Here is a 16,179-nt window from a genome sequence, read left to right as displayed (position 1 = left end):
CCTACTGTCTCTTTCCAGCCTTTATTATCCTAATCTCTACAACTGAAGGATATGAAAGAAAAGGAACACTTGTGTAGCCTTTTGCATTTTACAAAATGCTTTTCCACATCTTGAAACTGAATCCCTTATCAGAAAATCTAAGCAAAAATGTGAGACTAAGCCAAACTAACCAACTGACACAACTGTCAAAAAAATTTAGATGGTCAATTATACAGTATATCAATGTGATATTTTAAACTTCCATTATTTTACTTCTCAAAAAGATTGTTTGAAAATCTTTTATATATGAAACACAATTTTAATCTAGCATCTATCTTAACGTAATGGAACATAGCATCTCATTCCTTAAAGAAAGCTCAATTAGAATTCACACTTAACACCGATATCTAGCGAATTTATTTTGCAAATTGGTGTGCCTGTTGAAATCAGAATGTCATAATACTATTAAAAGTCCCTTGACTGCTAGCAGAAAGATGGGCAGTTCAAAGCCACCCCAAATCTACCCAGAGGTGCCTCAGAAGACAGGTCTAGCAATCCGCTTCTGAAAGGTCACAGCACTGTAAACCCTGTGGAGGAGTTCTACCCTGCACATGTAGGCTCTCCACGCGTCAGAATCAACTCAATGGCAACTAACAACAACGCTATTAAAACTGACAAGACAGAATTCTACCTTATCAATCTTATCTTCCTATTTTCTGATGTTCCTTCTTGGCAATCCATTTCCAAACCATATTCACCTACTATGATTTAATGGTAGATATTATAGGGTCACTATGAGTCGGAATCAACTTGACAACACTGGGTTTCTGGGTAATACTTTTACATGGTAAAAACTTTTACATGGGTTGCTGCTAAGCTAGAACCCCCCCTTTTTTTCTTACAATCTGCACATGTATGTGGAATCTCTCCAGGAATGCCTTGAGGTAATTTTAGGTACTAAGCATTGTAAGATACTTCCGAATATGCAGAGTTCAAAGCAGGCATTTACAAGTACTATAACCTCTCTATTTGCTCTGTGAGTTAGAATCAACTGGACTGGACTGCAATGGTTTGGTTTTTTGGTTTTACTCAAGTATTGGCCTAATACCACTTTTTCAACACTATTATTAAATAACTTGGAGAGGCTGGTGGATTTGAACTGCCAATCTTTTGGTTAGCAGCTGAGCTCTTAACCACTGTACCACCAGGGCTCCTAAGGAAGTATTAGTATAAGAATTTCCTATTATATTATTAATTCTGTAATTTTTGTTCTGAATACTTTTGGAAAACAACAATTATAACTCATAAAACATTAAAATATAATCTAAACTTAAACTTTAGTTCATTCTAAATGCTACTCTGGCCATTATAATTTATTTCTTAAATATATCTACTCTTCCTGACTCCATAATTCCTGAAACAGCTATTGATCGAAAACAAAAGAATTCTCATGTGAAATGTTCACCAAACCTTTAAAATTTGTTTGAAGGAGTTTTAAATATAAGAAATACTAAATATATTTTCAAAGTAAATTTAACATTGAAAAACTTGGAGGTTTAATTAAAAGACAGATACTAAATGAATATAAAATGTTAAAAATTAAAATTCCATGTGCTATTTTTTTTTATCTTAATAGCACTTAATATCTTTATTATAGAACTACATTTTATTCAGATTGCTTTTGATGGCCCTTAAATCCAATATTTTTGGATTTTGACAAAAGTGGGGAAAAAAATCAAACTTTGAAATTATTGAGCTCTTCTTTTCAAACAGGTCTTTTGTTATTTTATGCTACGTTCCAGAATTTAATGAATTTTTTAAAAATGAATGTATTTATCAATCTTATTGAACACTAGGAAATTAATCTACCAAATGTGCAAAAGAAGCTATAAACTGACAGGTCACAGTGGGGAGGAAGTTTTTTGTTCTCCAGTTTTCTGGCTCTCCTCCAAGGGAGAACAGCCCAAGGAAGAAGGCCTCCTTGGGGTAGGTCCAGAGGTCTGGGATGCTCTCCACATGAAAACAGTATATCTGTTGCGTGACCTGGCGATGGGCCCAACCCTCACTGGAGCAGTAATGATCTTCAGAAAGTGTGGGACACAGGCTGGGGCCAGCCAAGATGACAAGCCATCTTCCATGTGCAGTTTCACACTGCATTTACGCTAACTGTGAGAGCAGCACAGTTTCATGTCTCAGTGTCTTTAAATAGGCTGCTTCAGAATAGTGCAACTCTGAATCTGATTCTAATTGCAAACAATTGGAATCTTTGCTTCCTCTTCATGAGGAAGGAATCCTGTGTCTAAACAGTAGAGAGCCAAAGATTCAAACTGACTTCTCTAAGCATCTGCAATTATTTGTTTGGTAGACCAACCAACGGAAAATTGTGAAATGAGCTACATGGCTGATTAGTGATCTAATATTTTAGACAGAAAATTTTTTATTTTTTGCCCCCCAAAAATCTATTATTTTCACTTCTCTCCTACGTCTAGCAAGTATATATCTAAATGAAGAGTAAATGTAGAAAACAGCAATTATGATGTCCTTACACAGCTCGCATTCCATGGTCCGTCATGTTAATCATTCCCTTCCATAGAACCCCATCTTCCTTGCTCTTTTCCTACACAAGAGGAAAAATTATAAACCAAATTCACCCATGAACATAGATGCAAAAATTCTAAAGCAAATATTACCAAATCTAGTCTGGCAGGAACACAAAGTAGACTTGACATTTGAGAACTAATCAGTCTAATTCACCACATTAACAGAACTGTTGTTATGCTGTTAGGTATCACCGAGTCAGTTCTGACTCATAAGGAAACACTGCCCAGTCCTGTGCCATCCTCAAAATCACTGCTATGCTTGAGCCAATTGTTGCAGCCATTGTGTCAATCAGATTAATAGAATAAAGAAAAAAAAAGAATATGATCACCTTGGTTCATGCAGGGGAGGAAGCTTTGATAATATACAACATCCACTCATAATGAAAATTTTTAATAAACCAGAAATTTAGGGGAACTTCCTTAATCAGATAAAGGGTACCTAAGAAAAACCTACAATAAACATTGCCATATTGGAAAAGGTTGACAGTTTTCCTTCTAAAATTAGTAATAAGGCAAGGGTTTTTATTATCGTCATTTCTATTCAGTGTTGTTCTGGAAATGTTAGCTCGTATAATAAGGCAGAAAAAGAAATAAAAGGTTGAAGGATTGTAAAAGAAGAAATAAAACTGTCTACATGATTGTTCATGTACAAAATCCAAAAGAATCAACATATGAGCTATTTATTAGACTATGTGAATTTGGCAAGGTTGCTAAATGCAAGGTCATAAAAAAATGCCTTACTTTTGTGTTCAATCAATAAATAATTAGAAAAGGGAATTTTTAAAATGATACCATTTACCATAGTATTAAAAAAAAAAGGGAAGAAAACTACTAAAAACATGGAAGACCTCTTTAAAGAAAACCATAAAATATTCTGAGGGAATTTAAGAAGAATAAATGAAGATTATACCATATTGATGGGTCAAAAGGCACAATATTAGATGTTAATTCTACACCAAATTGAGCTAGTGATTAAATGAAATCCAATCAAAATCACTTTTTTCTTTTTGTAGAAATCAACACAGTGATTCTAAAGTTTATATGTAAATGCACAGTGTCAAGAACAGCCAAGAAAATCTTTAAGATGAACAAAGTTAAAGGCTCCCTCTGTCAAATATCAAGATTTATAATAGAGTTATAATATTTAAGAGAGTGTGATATTGGCAGAGGGACAGAAAAATGGAAGAGAATACAATGTCCAAAAACAAATTCACATATATGGACACTTTTCTGAATAAATGTTATATATGCTAAAATTGTTTAATTCCTATGAAATATGCTAATTAACTTCTATCAAAAAATGAGGTTTTATTCACATTGCTTTTCATAGTTTTAAGTCCACTATTTTTGGATTTTGATAAAAGGAATAATCAAAATTTGAAATTATTGATAGTTTGAGCTCTTACTTGCAAGCAGATACATTATTTCATTTTATTTAATCCTATACCCCAACATTTAATAAATAACCATTTTTTTTAATGAAGGTTTTCACCCCAACAGGATTAGTGTCCAATAAGGAAGGCCTAAAGATAGTTCATCTAACTCTCCTTTACAGTGTCTTAGTTTTGTAGTTTTATTCATGCATATATTCTTGAATCCATTCCAATTAGCATAGCACTTGTAAAGGTCAACAATGACCTCTACTTTGCAAAATACAATGAGCAGTTCAAAATCTTCATGTTCTTAGAATTCTCACATCATTTAGCCATTTTGAAAATCTCCCTTACCTTGGATTTGGGGCACACAACACTCTTACTATCTCCTTGGCATCTACTTTTCAGTCTTCCTAGTGGATTTCTCTCCATCTTTCCAACTTCTAAATGTGGACGTGTTCCATAGCTCAGTCCTTGGACCTGTTCTGTATCTAGTACTACTCCCCAGGCAATCTCATACAGCCTTATAACTTCCAGTATCATCTATCTTCTGACTCCCAAAGTATTATCTCTACTCCAGATCCCTCTATTGACCTTTTCCTTCATATATTCAAATATCTTAACTTCTCCCTATGGATGTCTAATAAAAAACCCAAAACACCCAAACTCGTAGCCATGGAGTCGATTTTGACTCATAGCGACCCTATACAACAGGATAGGACTGCTCCATAGGGTTTCCAAGGAGCCACTGGTGCATTTGAACTGCCACTTCCATCTGCTCAGACCAAGAACCTTAAAATAATCCTTACTCTCAACTCCACCCCAGTTACCAGTCAAAATATATACAATATCTAACCACTTTTCATTATCTTCATGGCTACCGCCCAAATCAAGACCCAATCATTTCTTCAACACTACAGTATCATCCTAATTGGTCTCTGGGCTTCTGCTCTTGTTCTGCTAGTTTTTTCTCCATATAATAACCTGGGTGATCCCTTAAAATGTAAGCTTATCATGACTCACCTCTACTCAAAATCCTCCAGTGGCTTCCAATATCAGAGTTATAGCCAAAGTCACTACCGTGACTTACAATGTCCTACATGTAGTGGCGGACTTACCATGAACTTAAGCTTAAACTTGTCTCACTTACAAGTCCCCTTACAAGGCCTCAAAAGGAACCTAGAAATTTTGCATTCATAACTCTGTATTATTTCTCTTAAAGAAGGTCTCCCAAATTGTATAAATTTCGGGCTTCACGTTAACAACATCATCTAGCCTCCCTCTACCTCTTTGAGTTCATCTTGTATTATCCTCTCCCTCCCTCCCTCCCTGCACTTGTACATCTAAAGGTTGGTCCTGGGACATGCCAAGCAAGTCCTAAGATGTTTGCAGTTTCAGTTAAGGCTTTTTTCTTCTTTCGTAAGACTGCTTCCCAATGTTACTATATCGATAAGGCCAACCCTTATCATTCTATATAAAAAAGTCATGAAAAAAAATAGTATGAAGTCATGCCCCTTAATCCTTACTCTACTTTGTTTTCTACAGTACTTGCTATTAAGCGGTAAGTACCACATTTATTTATTAGTTGTTTTTATTTATTATTGTTTTATTATTGCTTATTGTCTGTGGGATCCATGAAGGCTTTTGTTCTATTCTCTGCTGTATCTGAAGCAGTTAGAACAGGGCACGGCACACAAGAGGTACTCAGTAAATATTTTATAATTAAATGAATGAATGAACAAACAAACCCATGTTGGGGCAGGGTTGAGGCTTTATCCTCCTGAGTTCTTAATGTGGAATAATAACATGAGTCTCCTCTCAGCAGTCAGCATTCTTCCTCACTTATACAATGCCCAAACTCACTCCAGAATGTGGAGCATGGAAAGCTTGCACATGTCTTACACTTCCCTCAGCTGGCTTTCCTTCTCCCAACCCACCCTCACCCCATAGTGAGAAACAGAAAGGATAGGATTTTCATGTATTGACCCTACATTAGCTGAATGCTAGGAACTGAGTCCTCTAGACTTAGGAATGGATAGAGTAAAGAGAGGGAGAAAGAATTCATAAAATTCTTCCATTTTCTTGCTGCACAGATTGTGAAAGCCAAAATCTGAACATAACTTTGACCTTTCTATTTGTACTCTTCTCTCTGGCACACATACACCCCTAAAAAATAAAACTTGAGGGGTGGTCATCAGACGATGTCAGTTCGCTAGAATTTATGAAACTACTGAAGACTCTGCCAGTGGAAAAATGGTAACTGAAAACTCTGGACACTTTTGCACTAAGCATATTACTTGCTCTCTCCTCTTTCTTTTAACACAGCCTGTATTTTATTTACTAACGTCTCATTCCCTTACATATACTACTTCTCTCTAAGCACAAATACAGTTTAGGTCTTGATCTATTAATGTCAAAAATATCCCTTTTGTTCTGTACTTTGTATCTATTATTGACATCTCCTTTTGAATGTCTCAAAGGCACATCAAACGCAATTTTTCAAGCACCAATCTCATGACCTTCCACCCTACGTTGTGCATATTTTGCTTTTAGCTACCTAGTATCCACTCATCTAACTACTTACAACAGCCCTCTTTTCTCTCTGGGTATGCATCCCTGTCTACTCTTGGTCCATGTAGTTCCAGTTGCACTGACATGACCCATACCTGCAGAGTGGCATGGGACCGAGGCCTGGCCGATTAAAGCACTGCCTCCAATAATAACAATTGGTTCAGGCCATTTCAGGCCAAAAGAACATAAAGACCCTATACCAGGACCTCTGTTTGAACCACTGGGGGAGCGGACTCTTTATTTACCCACTGGATTTATACTGAAATAAAGTCCAAATCCCTTAACAAGTCTGCGAAGATTTTCATGTGTTTGCTCCTGCTTACCTCTCAGCATCACCTGGCCATCACTTTGCACGCCAACCTTTACCTTAATCAACTACTTTTTGTTCCCTAAGTGGATGGACCACTGACATCTCCGGGTGTATGCATGCCCTGCTGCTTTTCTCTGGGATACTTCTCACCCTCTGCCTTTCTCCAGCTAATGCATTCATCTTTTGGGTCTCAGATCATAAGTCATTTTCTCAAGAGTGTCTTCTCTGGCCTCAGATCTGAGCTAGGTGCTTCTCCTATGAGGTTCCACATCATCTTCTGAATGAATCTCATCTTACACACCTGTGAGCAAAAAAAAGTTTACTGTGGTGCTAACAATTCCTCAACTATTTACACAACACGTATATGTAAAACATAGTGCTAGGTGCTATGAAGAATGTGAAAAATAAAATGAAACGTACCTTTTACTTTATAGAGCATGAAAACAAAATCTTAAATCTGATAAGCGAGACAATAGAGGTGCATGAAGTTTTTAGAAACAATGCAAGATAGTTGTAATTATGTGCAGAATAAATAGTACAGCCCCTAAATTGTGAGAGAATCCATGGGCAGAGATCCCAAAGCCCACACTTGTAATCTAGTAAAATCATGGCAGGCACATTAACCAAAGCGTAATGAATAAGATGCTAATCATAAAATAATTGAATAGCAATTTTCAGTAAAGCAAGAGTCTGTAATGAGGCACAATTAGTAAAAGACCTGAAAATTAACAACTCTATTCACATTTTTAAATGAGATATAAATGAAGAGCACCCTAAGTATTTAAATAAATGCATATTTAGACCAAAGGAACTTTTTTTAATTTGAAGAGACATAATGTCTCACTAAGGAAGGAAAAGATTTGATGGAGAAATTTCTATAAGTGACTAAGAGCATAAAACAAGAGTAAAATACAAGGTGGCAGACAGATCCTTGATGGGCACTGTTGTAAGGAAAGGTAATGGAGACGCATTTAAATTCTAACGGTTGAGGTTTACACTACTGCCAAGTAAGAAATTCTGGCGTCTTTACCAAGTTGCAAAGTGACTAAACATCTTACATAGAAATTCCAAAATGAGAAGTGGGCCTATCTAAAGCAAAGACAGAAATGTTCTTAATGGAGGTAGACCAGGAAAAAAGATCACAAGGTATTTCAAAGATGGGTCACTAGTCTCATCTCCTCAACAGCAGATTTGATGAACCAGAATGAGTTGACACAGGCCAAAAAAGACATCAGAAATCCCAGCAGCAAACACGAAGCTTTCATTTTACAACCCAGAGGGAGGTAATTAAATCTTAACAGATACATGAAAAGTGGTCTGACACCATTATATGCAAGACATGGTAGAGCTTACTCTTCAATTAGGGGTTAAAAATTTGATAGCTTCTCTTATACCTCAAGATTCATAATCCTCTCCTATCCATTACCAGGCTAGCACAGAAATAACATCAAGAAAAAAAAACTACCTTCAAAACTGGAAAATAATGAATCATTATTTCTAACAGCAAAACCTTCTCCAATTTAATGATCCAATTTATTGCTAATAGCACCCAGGTTGCCCTTCCTGGGAAGGGATACTGAATGTACTAAGTGTAAAGAGGATTATAGTTACCTTCCATGTTACATTATTTTCAAAATGCACCTGGCTCATTATATAAACATACCCTTGGTTCCAAGTGTACTGGTTCTCTTCTTCATTTGCCCATTTCACATAGTTCACTCAGTGTGGGAGTCGTCTACCTCATTAGAAACAAAAGTAGATAATACAATTGCTTAAGGCTTCATAAGTAAATATAACTTCAAAGCTCTGGGACACCGCCACAGACATTACAATGATGGCATAAAATGAGCACCAAATATGTCAGATTGACTTTTCTTTTTGGGATGCATTATTAAGTAAATGTACTTTTCACTACTATGGCAAGCAGAGAACACAAATGGCAGAACAGGGATGCTAATAAGATAACCCCATATGCACGGGATCAGTCCCTGGAGAAGGACATCATGCTTGGCAAAGTACAGGGTCAGTGGAAAAGAGGAAGACCCTCAATGAGGTAGATTGACACGGTGGCTGCAACAATGAGCTCAAGCATAACAACAACTGTAAGGATGGCACAGGACCAGGCAGTGTTTCGTTCTGTTGTGCACAGGGTTGCTATGAGTCGAAACCGACTCGACGGCACCTAACAACAACAACAACATATGCATGGAACATACAACAGTTACAACACCACTATGTTTTTCCCATGAGAGAAAACATCTGTGATCCACGTATCTAAGCGGGGGATGATTACGTCTCACAGCATCACTCTAAGGATCAATGATAATGGCAATGAGAGAGCTGTGAAAAGTGCAGAGCTTTATATGCTTACAGGGTAGTTTAATTTCATGGGGTTCACAATCATAAAGCTTTATTAGGTCAGATTTCAAAATTTAGGATTTTTTTGTTTGTTTAGGACAAAATTTGACTTAAGAATATGGCTATTACAATAAGACTAAAGAATAAAAAAAAAAAAAACATTGCCATTGAGTTGATTCCAACCTATAGGACACGGCAGAACTGCCCCACTGGGATTCCAAGGAGTGACTGGTGGATTCGAATTGCCAACCGTTTGGTTAGCAGCCAAGCTCTTAATCACTACAGTGTGTATACATAATTTAGGCAGAAATTTGGAAGCCAAATGAAAAAAGGCCTTTTTTGAGGGGGGAAGGGTGATAAGGAAGGAGCTCAGAAAGGGAAGGGAGGAGAGTGAAGGGCTTCAGATTTAGCTACAATGCCACGTGGACATCCAAGAAAACATGAGCATCAGGCAGTTGTAGACCTGGGATTTAATCTAAAAATAGGAGCTGAAGTTAAATTTTTTTTTTAATTATATATCATTTGAATTGGTAGTTAAAATTAGAAAAGTAGAAAATACAATGTACAGTATATGGAAAATGTTTTAAAACAGTGGCCAAGTTCATTGAAAGACCTTAACAAAAAAGTGAAAAGACAACCTACTGATTGGGAGAAAATTTAGAGGAACCATATATTCCACAAGGGTCTAATATCCAAATAATATTTTTTAAAAAACAGACCTACAATTAACAACAGAAAGATAAAAAAAAAAATTAAAAAATGGGCAAAGGACTGGAACAGATATTTCACTAAAGAGGATAGTCAAATGGCCAACAAACACATTAGATTCTCAACATGATTAGCCATTAAAGCCATTAGAGAGATGCAAATCAAAACTACAATGAGATACCCACCTCACCTCTATTAAAATTGCAGTGATCAAAAAAATGGAAAAGAATAGGTGTTGGTGAGGTTGTGGAGAAACTGAACCCTCAACCATTGCTGGTGGGAATTTAAAATAGTACAACCACTGTGCAAAATAGTATGGCAGTTCCTCAAAAAGTTGAAAATAGAACTACTACATGACCCAGCAATTCCAACCCTAGGTATATACTCAGAAGTGAAGGCAGGACCATAGGCAGAAAGCTGTATACCAATGTTCATTGCAGCGCTTTTCACAACAGCCAAAATGTGGGAAAAACCAAACCGTCCATCAACAGATGAACGGATAAACAAAATGTGTTACATACATACAGTGAAATACTACTCAGCCATAAAGAGAAAGGAAATCCTGATGCATGTCAGTACATGGATGAGCCTTGAAAACACCATGCTGAGAGAAATAAGTCAGATGCAAAAGGACAAATACTGTATGATATAATTTATATGAAGTAAGCAAATATATAGAAACCAAAGATTATTAATAGTTACCAAGGGTAGGAATGAGGGGGAAAGGAGGAATTTTTGCTTAGGGGGCATTCAGTTTATGCTAATGGAGGTAGAACAATTTGTAAAAGGGTAGCAAGAATGGCTGTACAACTTTAGAATGCAATCAATGTCACAGAATTGTACATGTGAAATTGTTGGGATGGCGTATGTTTTGTTATTTATATTTTCACCACAATTAGAAAAAAAAAGTGGGCAAGAAAAGTACTTTAAAAAAAAAAAATGCTTAACATAAAAGATGGGGAAGTAATAACAACCAGGAAGAGAAACAGGAGGATGAGAAAGTTGGAAGCAAAATGTGCCAGAAAAGTCAAAAGAAGGAGGGGAGGTGGAATACAATGAGGAGAGGTTGATCAATGGTGTCAAACGTTTCCCCAATGAATGAAGTAAAAGTAAGGCTGAGAAACGATTATTGCTTTTGGCAAGTAGATAGCCATAGGTGAGCTTTTAGAGAGTAGTTCCAGTAAAAGCGTGGGCAGGAGAGTGAGATCTTTATACTCATCTCTATACATAGTTGGAAGCTTGAATTGACTCCTGAAAATACCATTAACAACGTATTATTTCACCAAAATATTTGCCATGACCATAGCCATATTTAACACCCTCTGTCCATCTTTTTTTAGTCCATCTACCAGTCCCTCCTTGGAAACCCTATGGGGCAGCTCTACTCTATCCTGTAGGGTTGCTATGAGTCAGAATCAACTCGAGGGCAACAGGTTTGGTTTTTTGATTTTGGTCCCTGAATTAATTAATAGCACCTCCTTCTCTGCCCATATGTAAACAAAATGTTATAAATGGCAGAGAACTTAGAAATCATTAAGAGATTGCAAACTGGTGACTAGGAGGCGAAATTCAGCCCTCACGTTTAGAATATTTTTTTACTTAAAAAAAAAAATCTAGATTTTGAGCTTCTTAAAAGATGCGAAAGATCTGGCAATACTGGCCCCATATTCCTGCTGCTCCTTTAGCAAGAATTTACATTACAGTGCCCTACAGACACCTCAGTCTCCCAGTGACACCTCATTTCACTCATTTCTTTTAACTGCCTGGTCCCTGTGGCTGTAGGTATCTACGTCAGAAACCCCTACATTTAACCAACACAGTAATGTAAACAGGAAACACATTAAATTCATTAACCATTCATTACCTACCCAGAGAGGGTAAGGTCTCAGAGTCAGCGCCAGGATAGAACTCCCTCCAATCCCTGACTCCCAGCTCACTAACTGTGGCCTCTGCTGACACTAAAAACATCTGGCTTTCCCCGGGCAGATGCTGATTAAAATATTATCATTAAAGGAAAGAGAAACAATCTGTAAATGAATATGATTTTATTTAAAAGGCAGCTCTCATACATTCACAGATACATTATCCAAATGGATTACTCAGAAAACAAAGTCTTTAATATCTCTTCGACCTTTCAAAAAAAGTTTAAGGAAATTATCTTCAATTTACTTCTTTGTGTACTCTTGTTTGACATTTAAATTCTTTCTTGACAAGATAGCTTTATCTTTGATTCAGTCTCCCTGCCTTCAGTCTCTTCTCATTCAAAATCGAAAACTTAAAAAAAAGCTGCTATGCCAGGTAAGTGATAAAAAAAAAAAAAAAAAGCATATCACATGAAGTCTCTGCTTTAAAGCTTCCCAATGCCTATGGGATAACCTACAAAATCTTTAGCTTAGGATACAAAGTCCTTTCAGATCCGGCCCTGAGTACCTTCCCAGCCTCATCTCCCACCTACTTCCCACACACCTGCACCTTACTCTCCTCCCATAGTGAACAGGTTACTCTTCTACACACATGTATTGCTCTGTCCATCTGCACTGCACATGCAGACAGGCTGTGCCTCAAACTTCCAGGCAGCCATAAGACAGCTAGGAATGAGACACACATGCCCACTTGCACCCATCATTCTATGGAATTATGTTCGTCCATGATCCAGTCAGACACATGAGATACTTACACAGTGCTGGCAAAGTGAAAGCCATTATTACAGCAAAACCTGTGAGAGATGGAACTCAACAGCACTGCCTTTTTTTTCCAGGTCTTGCAAGTTTTCCACTTTTGATAGGGTGCAATCTTACCACTTATCTACCACTCTCTGTTCATGGAAAATATTTGCGTTTTCCTTCTCTGACAGGTTTCTGCCTTACACAGGTTCCAGCATTTATAGGTTTTACTGTATTAATTGTATTTAAAAAACAATAGATAATAACAACAGCACTTAACGTTCTCCAAATTATCCATGTCCACTCTCAGGTCAGTAGGCAGGTATGCCATGGTTCAGGTCTGATGCTGTGTTCATGTCACTGCTGCCTCCAGCTACCACCATGCTGCCCGAGGCTTCTGCTCTGCCACTGGGCCTCACCGGGCCTTGCCTTGCACAGCAACTCCCAAGCCTCTGTCACTGGGCCCTTCCAAGCTTTTGCCTCTGGCACCTACCACAGTACCTGGGACTGCGGGACTCTCTTGCCACCTTGCTACCCAGGCCCCCACTGTCCAGGACAGGGAGGCATGCAATCCCTGCACAGGCACACTCAGGCCTCTCTTGCCCTGCACAAGCATTACAGCTCTTTTAGCTCCACTGGCAAGACTTTGTCCAAAGGCCTCAGCTGTTTGCTCTGTGGGTTGGCAAACCCATCGCCACTGTCTCTCGCCGTGTCGAGCCCTCTTTAGTGTTACATCTCTTTCTTCTTGGTCTAGGAGGTTCTCAGCACAGGGACCTCTGGTCCTTGGTCCAAGAGATATGCTCCACTCCAGACTCTTCTTGGTGGTAGTGAGGTCCCCTCAACTTCTGTGGGGTTGGCTCTTATATAAGCCAGCTTCTTGTCAATTTCAAGGCATGGCCCTCTCAGCAGAACCATAAACTAATCAATCCCCTTGTAGACCATAAGTTACTCAGTTTGCATAGCCCCAGCCAATCATTTTGTGAGAGTTACAAGACCACAGCTAGAAGGACCATATAAAAGTGATCCATTGCACAACACACATCAAAACTTTGTGACTACAAATACTACTCCCTTCTGTCTATAGGCCTTTATCCCCGCCCTCCCCCCACCTTGAAGATGTGTACATACTCTTCATAAGGGAGGTTAGATGATTTAAATGCCACCTCCCTGGTGAAGCCAGGAAGACAGTCTGTTGCTCTGGCCCTTAAGCTGCATACCACACTGCTCCTAATAGTGTTAGAGTACTCTCTGCTCAGTTTTGTGTTTCTGTTTTCATGTTCTTTTACATCCATTGGGCTTTGAAAACCTAAACAAACAGACTCAAAGCTTACCTAATACAATCCTATACACTCTCTAGGGACTCAAAGAATTTAAGACTGAAAAAAGCTCTAAAAAATTAGGAAAAGTACAGAAATGTTAAAGCTGGCCAACATCATCCTAAAATGTTTTCAAAGACAGTTTATTTTCACTCGCATCTAATCCTGTCTTATTGTTCTGCTAACGTCCTATGCTCCTGCCCCATGACACTGAGATGAGAGGGGCAGGTGAGCAATGGAAGAAACGGAGCAGGCTCACCAGTCTCCCGAGGAATGCAGACCAGTTGTCATCTGCCTTGGAATAAAACCAACAGCAGAGCTACACTTAACAGAAGTCAGGGATGTTTTTCATTCTTGAATCTTTTCATGGTTTTTCTTCCCTTGGGTTTCATTTTGTTTCGTTTTGGTGGTGGTGTGGGTGGGTTGTTTGGTGCCTGCTCATTTTGTGGACTTTTTGTTCCCTTGTTTAGCCATTTCCACTGGATTTTACTAAGAAGATAACTGGTATCTATCTGAGATCCTGGCATTCACAACTGCTAGGTTTAGCTACCAAATTTAATTTGTATGGCCCCCGAAGCACAGGGTAAAAGCTCACTTCACAAATAATTTAATTCATTATGAAGTGCAACATTTTAGGGTCATAATGAATTAAAACCATCAATAAACATATTGGGGGGGAAAATCACTTCTCCTTTTCCATTTAATAATTCTGGTTCATGTGTTAATCTTTAGGCCAATCTATATAGAGGGTTACCTTGCAGGTTCATCCTTTAGTACATAAAATATGAATTTTTTAAGTATTTCTGAACAATGTGATAATTGAGAGAGAAAGCTTTAGATATCTCTTTACTAATTACATTCATAACTCTCCACTTTTACTAACAAAACAATGAATTAACAGCTAATTATTTTGGTCATTAATTGATAGCCTTTATCATTGATTAAAAATGTGTATGTTAATCATACCTAAAAATGGAGGTAATTTAAGATTGAAAAGAAGGGTGGATAAACATTTTAGTGGATAAATGTTGTAGAAAGAAAGCTTATTGAGATTTAAAGAAAATTACACCCCATAGCTTTCTATTTGCTTTTTATTTGTAGTTTTTATAATAAATCTTTTAGTTTTTTTTTTTTAAACAAAAGAGCCCATTTTTTCTTGAACCATTTTCTTGCTGATAATGAACACTGATTGTGAATGCAAAACCCTGCATATCATTATCTGAAGCATTTCTGCATTCAGAATGTCTAGTTGGTGGTTTTCTTCTTAAAGAAGCTAAACAGTTCATTAAACAAGCTGCTTCTGAATGGTACATCAGAGCAAGCATAAGCTGCCTTCTGTAGAAACTCTATTGTGGAGCTGTACCCATTTGTGTTTTCTTTGAAGCCATAAAAATGAAACCCTTATGCTCATATTAAAAGCATAAGAAAGGCATCTATTATGTCAATAGATTTAAAACACGGCCTTAGACACAGTGAGAACCACTCCAAAATGGCCCTCTTATAATAGCAAAGGTTAAGAAGTGCATTCCCAGGCGGAACCTTCAAAGGCCTACATATCATTATATCCCAAAACAGATGGCATCACAGTGTTTGGAACCATAGTTTATGGACACCTACAATCTCAAATAAATCCTTTCTAATCCCACTCTTGTCTAGGCTTTGTACTTTGATGGTAACCACAGGTGCCTTTTCTCCACCATGTCGTCGTATGTCATCACAAACAGTGAAGGTGCGTGCACCTATACGGACACTACTCTTAACAAACACAACTTTTATTCAATATACAAGTAAATTATTTTACCGGCAACAGATTTATAGACTTTATAGAAATCTACGATTTCTAGATTCTCACCTACTATAAATCTTCAGCAGTCTGAATGTTATAAGAAAAACAGGATGAGGAAAATACACTTCTCTCATATACCGTTGGAAGTATAAATTGATAAAAGCCGCTGTGTAACTCTCACACACAGACACCAGGAGTCTGGGACAAGGACATTCACAGCAGCATTGTTTACAACAGTGAAAAACCTCAAAGCCCTCAAAAGCTCATCCACAGGGTAACAGCTCTGTGAACTGTGATATGCTCAGACAACGGAATACAGCGCAGCAATGACAATGAAAGCACTGCCGCTACACGCGCCAACACAGATGAATCTCACGGACAGAAAAGGGCAAGTCCCAGAAAAACACATACAATACGTGTCCATTTATATAAAGTTAAAAGCATGCAAAATTGAGCATTTTGTTATTGTTATTTACGGATGGATATTATTACTTAGGTATATGCACACATACACG

General features: G+C 37.7%; 1 protein-coding gene across 1 annotated transcript in view; it reads right to left on the bottom strand.

The window, feature by feature from the left end:
• ADAMTS20 (ADAM metallopeptidase with thrombospondin type 1 motif 20) overlaps window positions 1–16,179 on the bottom strand; it is a 215,455-nt gene that overhangs the window by 179,761 nt on the left and 19,515 nt on the right. The window lies entirely within an intron of this gene.

The sequence above is a fragment of the Loxodonta africana genome, chromosome 4 (assembly GCF_030014295.1).
Source record: "Loxodonta africana isolate mLoxAfr1 chromosome 4, mLoxAfr1.hap2, whole genome shotgun sequence".
Lineage (NCBI taxonomy): Eukaryota > Metazoa > Chordata > Mammalia > Proboscidea > Elephantidae > Loxodonta > Loxodonta africana.
This window is presented reverse-complemented; position numbering and strand designations above follow the sequence as displayed.